This window comes from Marmota marmota, unplaced genomic scaffold, assembly GCF_001458135.2.
Source record: "Marmota marmota marmota unplaced genomic scaffold, marMar, whole genome shotgun sequence".
NCBI lineage: Eukaryota > Metazoa > Chordata > Mammalia > Rodentia > Sciuridae > Marmota > Marmota marmota.
In genome coordinates, this window is record NW_026000051.1 from 3,225,763 (window position 1) to 3,233,124 (window position 7,362).

Sequence of the window (7,362 nt, forward strand, 5' to 3'; positions counted from 1 at the left end):
GTGTGTGTGTCTGTGTTTTATTTGGTTTCCCTGGAAATTCACATGAGCGACCTTAAGTTCAGCTGCCTGTGTGGGTTGGGGGCTGCAATTTAGTTTTTTTTTTTTTTTTTTAACTTGGTGCTGGGGATTGAACCCAGTGCCTCACGCATACTAGGCAAGTGCTCTACCACTGAGCCACAACCCCAGACCCCCTTTATTTTTTTGAGACAGGATCTTGCTAAGTCACTTAGGGCCTCACTAAGTTGCTGAGGCTGACTTTGAACTCAAGATCCTCGTGTCTCAGCCTCCCAAGCTGTTGGGATTACAGGTGTGCACCACCGTACCTGGCCTCAGGCATCAGTTTTTTTCTTTGCCAGCTAACTTTTTTTAATCTCTCGAGTCCCAATTTTTTTTCTTGTAGATTTTTTCATATTTACTTATTTTTTGGTCCTGGGGATTGAACCCAAAAGGGTTCTGCCACTGAGCTACTTCTGTTTACCCAGCCGTTTGTTTTTAAATTTGAGGCAAGATCTCACTAAATTGCCAAGGCTGACCTCTAATTTAAGGTCCTCCTGCCTCAGCCTCGTGGGTCCCTGGGATTCCAGGCTGTGCTGCTACATTTTGTTCATTGACAGGGTCACTTGTTCTGTAGAATTCGCATCAGTTTGGATTCATCCACTGCGCCTCCATGGTAATTCATTATTTTTACTATTTTTTTATTTTTATTTTTTGGTACTGGGGATTGAACTCAGGGGCACTCGACCACGGAGCCACATCCCCAGCCCTATTTTATATTTTATTTAGAGACAGGGTCTCACTGAGTTGCTTAGCGCCTCACCATTGCTGAAACTGGCTTTGAACCCACGAGCCTCCTCCCTCAGGGCCCTGAGCCGCTGGGATTACAGGCATGGCCATGTGCCTGGCTTGTTCTGTTTTCAGTCTCATGGCCCGGTCTGGTTTAGGCTCACTTTCACAGCAGGAATGCCACTTTCACAGTAGGTATGTGTGTTTCCAGGGTCAGAATGAGAGTTTGTGCTGACACTCTCTGTGATGTTTGTAGTGATTGATCTCCTCACCTGGGTCACTTTTACACGGGAGCTGATTTGAACTTTAAAAGATCACTCTTGTTACTGGTGTGCGTATATGCGTGTGTGCGGGAGGGTTGTCGAGAGGACCGTGTGGTATATATAATCCTGCAGCAGAGCGCTCTGGCACGTGTCTGGCACAGTGACATGCTGTTGTTGTTAGACTGTGTGTAGGACCCAAGTGCTGAGCTTCTGGCCTGGCGTGCTCTTCCTCTCTCCTCTGCCCCTGGAGGAGAAGTCAGCAGTGCCCCGTGGCCCTGGGAGGCATGTTCAGGAAGGCCGGAGCCTCGCTCACCCGGTGCTTGCACCACTCTGTAAGTGTCCTCTCCCAGCACCTGCCCCTGCATGGCCCCGGCTCCTGGGATCTGGCGAGGTCCTGGCTTCAAGGTTGTGCGTGAGCCTGCTCCCTCAGGAAGCCTTCCCTGACTGCAGCCTGGCTGTCAGCCCTGCCTGGCTCCTGCTACCCTGCTCTAGACCTCGTAGCTGTGCATCTGGGTGGTCAGCTTGGGTGCTGCTGCTGCCTCCCGATCATCCCAGTGCCCAGCCCAGTACCTGATACACAGTAGGTGCTCCATAAATGTTGATTGAATGACTGTCATGTGTAAAGCATAAGAACAGGCATTCGTTTATCCTAGTACTGAGTGCCACACTTGAAGGTCACTCCCTTGAGCACGCCACGTTTCTGGAATCTCCATGATTTCCACCTCCTTCCTAACCCACTGAACTCCCCTCATCTCTGTTCCTCTCCCTGCCAGTCTGAGCCCTGTGCCCCTCCTCCTCCCCCACCAGCCCTGCCTAGTGCCCTCACTCCAAGGTCTGTCTCCCAACATTCCTCCTCCCCACTGCCCCTGACTCGCCTCTCTTTACCCTTTTTATAGAACACATCCCCAGTTCAAAAGTAACTCCACATGTCACTGAACCCAAGATGCTGTCAATTGGAAGATGTGCTGGGACTTTATGAACTTGCCAGGGAAAATGTTCCCTAAAATGACATTAGCGATTGTAAGGTCACAGCCACAGTCAGAGATGTTGCAGAGTGACAAAATATGTTTATCAGAATCCAATAATGTGCCCACCACCAGGATAACTGAGAAACAGAGAAACACACCCATGAACCAGAATCACTCATCATCCCACTCCTTGAGAGAGGCTTGGTGAACATTTTGATAAATTTCCTTCCAGAAAATTTCTCCTATTTATATATGGTCACAGAAAAACATGTCTGTGGATAGAAAGATTTATTAAGGTTTTTTTCATCCTGAAAAAGACCATAGACCTTTCTACACACTGTATTATAGACTATTTTATTGATATCAGTAAACATTTTTCTAAAATGTGTGTCTCCCATATTTTTCCCACATTTTTAAAAAATTTTTTATTTATTTTTTAGTTATGGGCGGACACAACATCTCTGTTTGTATGTGGTGCTGAGGATCGAACCCGGGCCGCACGCATGCCAGACGAGCGCGCTACCGCTTGAGCCACATCCCCAGCCCCTTTTCCACATTTTTTAATCACTAAAGCTAAAGGTTATTGTGGAAAATTTGGAAAATAATAGTTATTCATCAGACAATGAAATATACCTGGTAAAGTGACCAAAGACAGTCACCAGCACCATCTTGGCTGCAGCCGGTGGTTCCTGGTGTGCGTCTCCCTCGTGGCGAATGATTCTGAGGTGCGCTGAGTGCTAGGCCTGGCGATGGTGTCAGGGACTCAGCCAAGGGACAGTGTGACCCATTGGGGAGGGGCCAGGCACTGCACAGCTGGTCCAGGGCCCCTGCGGGAGGCCCAGGTGCCTCCGCTGCTGGTGCAGCCACCCTGACAGGTCTTGGCCGGCTTCTCTGACCTCCAGCCGGTCCCTGAGCCTCGGGGCCTCGCATCCTCATCTGGCAGGTGGGGATTATCAGGCGGTTCCAGAGGGATGGACGCTGTGGGGACTGAAGGCATCTGGGCCCACAGCAGCGGTCACTATTGGCCCTGGCAGGCGGCTCCCAACCCACCAGCCACCTGGGACGGCGAGCCCCCAGGACAGGAGTTCCCTGCCCCGCAGCCCCACTCCTGTTGACTGGGGGGAGGAGGAGGCCAGGAGGAGCCGCTTCCCCTCAAGGCGGGCTGGGCAGGGTGGGTATCAGCCTGGGACAGTCTCTGACACCTGTGGCACAGCGGGGAGCCGGCCTGGAAGGATTCAGGGAGAACAGTGTGATCTGGATGAGGACCCTGAGGCCCTCCCAGGTCTGAGTGAGTTAGAACATGGCCTGGGGTCAAACAGGGCAGCCAGGTGTGACCCTGAACACATCACTCCCCCCACCCCCTCTGTTGGCTCATCTGTGAAATGGGCCCAGGCAGGTCCTTCTGGGAATTAGCTGGAAGAGCTCAGCAAAACCCCTGTGATGCTGCTGTCCTCCCAACCTCCCGCCCTCCTCAGCCTCGGCCCCTCCTGGGTCAAACTAACCTGGCTGCATGAGGCCTCTGCCTTGGGACCTGGCAGCCAGGGCTCCATGGGTGGCCCAGGCAGCCTCTGCAGACTGGGAACCTGGGGCTGGGGGAGGACAGAGAAGCCTTCCCAGAAGGTAGGAGGGACAGAAGGGAGAAGGTGGAGCTGCCTGGCCACCTGGGAGCCCAGGTCCTCCAGAAAGGAGGACACGGCTGTGGCCAGAAAGATCTCTCCACAACGAGTGCACCTGGAAGATTGTGATGCTGACCCTCACTTGCTCTGTCCCCAACTCACCATGTCCAAACGACTGGTGGCCATCATCTAGAAATGATTTAAAATATACAGGATGAGCCAGGCATGGTGACACACTCCTGTAATCCCAGCGGCTCAGGATGCTGAGGCAACAGGATTGTGAGTTCAAAGCCAACCTCAGCAGCTTAGCGAGGGCTAAGCAACTCAGCCCTAATACCCTGTCTCTAAATCAAATATAAAGTGGGGTTGGGATGCAGCTCAGTGGCAAAGCTCCCCTGGGTTCAATCCCTGGTGAATATAAATAAATAAACAAATAAAGATAGATAGATAGATAGATAACATGGGATGATGTATGCAGGTTCTATGCAAAAGCTATTCTTGCCAGTTGCAGTGCCACAGCCTATAATCCCAGCAGCTCAGAGGGCTAAAGTAGGAGGATCGAAAGTTCCAGTCCAGCCTGAGCAACTTAGCGATGGCCTGTCTCAAAAAAATAAAAGCAGCTAGGGATGTGGCTCAGTGGTAAAGCACCCCTGGGTTCAATTTCCAGTACTTCCCCCCCAAAAGCTATTACTTCTGCAATTTTATATCTAGACCAAGGGCTGGAACCAGTCCCCCAGGGAGGGTGAGGGACTTGGTGCAGAGTCAGGTAAGAAAGTAAGACGCAGGCAGTACTGTCCCAGACCTATGTACAGAAGTTAATGTTTTTTGTTGTTTTTTTTTTTATCTTGTTTCAAATAGGAAAGAATTGAGTTCATTGTTAGTAGTGATACAAGGACACAAGGCAGGATGAGTAAGAAAGATTTAGTCATCCTCACTTCCTCCCTCCACACTGGACAGGACAGATACCTCTATACTTCATATACATGTAGTGTTGGCTTTTATATTTACAAAAAGCAGGACTACTTTTTCTTTCAGACTACCCTAATGCCCAGAATTTTGTGTTTCACAAAAATTTTAGCCGGTGTGGTGGCACATTCCTGTAATTCCAGCAGCTTGGGAGGTTGAGGCAAGAGGATCACGAGTTCAAAGCCAGCCTCAGTTGCTCAGGCACTAAGCAACTCAATGAGACCCTGTTTCATTTTAAATAAATACAAAATAGGGCTGGGGATGTGGCTTAATGGTCGAGTGCCCCTGAGTTCAATCCCTGGTACCAAAAAAAAAGAAAAACTTTGCACACCCTTCTTCAATACTCCATGTTAAGAGGAGACAGCCAGGACCAAGGCCTCACCTCACCCGGCTGTCCTCTACCCTGGGCTTCCAGACCTAGAACTTCAGGCTGCTCCCCTTGTCCTCTTGTAAGATGAGCTGGGCAGCCACATGGCCCTCTGCAGAAAAGGTAAAGTCCAGCTCTGTAAGAATACAGACAGGATAAAACGATTCAGTTTCTCTTCTGATACACACAGTTCAGAACACTCCTGTGACGCTAGATCCACGGGGAACCCCAACCCTGCACCCCAAGCAGTACTGCAGATGATTCTTCTGGAAGCTTCAATAAGGAAAATGGCTACTGTTTATCAACTCAATCTTTTTTTTTTTTTTTTTTTTTTTTTGTAGTTGGACATAATACCTTTATTTTACTCATTTATTTTTATGTAGTGCTGAGAATCGAACCCAGGGCCTCACACGCACTAGGCGAGCGCTCTACCACTGAGCCATCAACTCAATCTTTAGTTCCTCTTCCCTCCCTGTAGACGCAAGGGTGGACCAAAAGTTCCAACTCTAAATCATGATTTGATCCCCTGGAAAACAGACCCCTCTAGCCCATCTATGGGTCCCAAGCACCAGTCATCCCATTAGCATAGAAAAGGCAGTCTTATCCCTCTGGGGAGTCCAAGGATTTGGGGAGTTATATGCCAGGAAACGTGCTGGAAGACCTAATGTGGTCACAACCTCAAAAGCCCAGAGGGAAGAACCTGGCAAGCTGAGCAAGGCCAGGGGCTCTCTCCTGACTCAAAGAAGGTGGCAGGTTCACGAGGTAGGGCAGAGAGTAGGGAATTCATTCCAGTCATGGCTCAGAGTTTACTGGTCTCTTCTGTCCCAGGCCCTGTGTCTCATGGCCTGGTGGGGAAGGCAGACCAGGAAGCAGGTGCTGTGGAGGAAGTGGGACAGGGGAGCAGGTAGGAGGGCATGAAACCTGGGTTGGGAGAGTGGGACAAGGGGAAGGCTGCCTAGAGGAGGTGACCCCTAAGCCATGCTGCTGAATGCATTAGACCCTAAACCCAAGCCTCTTCTGTGAAGGGCCACATGGTAACTATGTGCCAACTTTGGATTCCAACAGTGGTTCTTAAACTTGGTGTCTCAGCATCACTAGAGGGAACTTTTCCATCTGGTGTGATGGCATCCAGAGCCCATAAGTGGACTTATACTGTACATGTTCTGCCACTTGTCGATTTCACTCAGCGTATATCATGGACACCTTTCCATGTCAGTACAGCCTCACTCTTTAATGGCTGCAGACATACTCCTGCATTGGCTAGAGGCGCCGGAACTGACTTCACCCGTTCCACTCTTGGATGCTTCAGATAGCACCCTGTGGTAACCAAAGCCGTGGTGATTATCCCTGTGTGGAAGTCTGTTCATACATGTGCCTTTCTCTGAGATAAATTCCTAGAAGTGAAACTAGTGAATCAAAGGCTATAAACATTAACAGTGTGGTATATCGACATAATGAACTTGCTGTCCCGTGAGGGAACAATTTATAACCAGCTAATCAGCAAGTCTCAGCGCTACCTGGAAAATTCTTGGGCCAAGGACAGGATACTTTTCTCTCCCTCTTACAAACTACTGACATTACAAATCTTACAAAGTGCTAATTTTGTATTCTTGCAATATTACAGCAATATTTTAATGTTGATTTTCTTCTTCTTTCTTTCCTCCAGGGCTGGGGACTGAATCCAGTCTCGCACATGCTTGGGAAGTGCTCCACCGCTGTTATATCCCCAGCCCCAATTCTTTTCGTGTGCATCTGTATTTTCCCTTCCTTTCCTCATTTTTCATTTTGGTGTGTGTCTTCATGTTGCTGCCTTGTAAGAGTTGTTTTTGTTTGTTTTCAAGAAAAGGGATTGAATCCAGAAGTCTGCTACTGGTGAGCTACATTCCCCAATTCCCCTTTTTTTGAGACAGTTTTCTCCCCAAGTTTCTGAGTCTGACCTGGAATCAAATTTTCAAAACTCATTCCTCAGTCTCCTAAATTGCTGAAATTATAGGCACACTCTACAATACCTGGCTTTTTAATTTTTTTAAGAGAGAGAGTGGGGGGGAGAGAGAGAGAGAGAATTTTTTTTAATATTTATTGTTTTAGTTCTTGGCAGACACAACATCTTTATTTGTATGTGGTCCTGAGGATCAAACCGGGGCCGCACGCATGCCAGGCGAGCGCGCTACCGCTTGAGCCACATCCCCAGCCCGAGAGAGAGAATTTTTAATATTTAATTTTTAGTTTTCGGCAGACACAACATCTTTGTTTGTATGTGGTGCTGAGGATCGAACCCGGGCCGCACGCATGCCAGGCGAGTGCGCTACCGTTTGAGCCACATCCCCAGCCCCAATATACCTGGCTTTAAGAGCTTGTTGGTGTTTTCCTAAAAAAAAAAAAAAAAAAAAAAAAAAAAA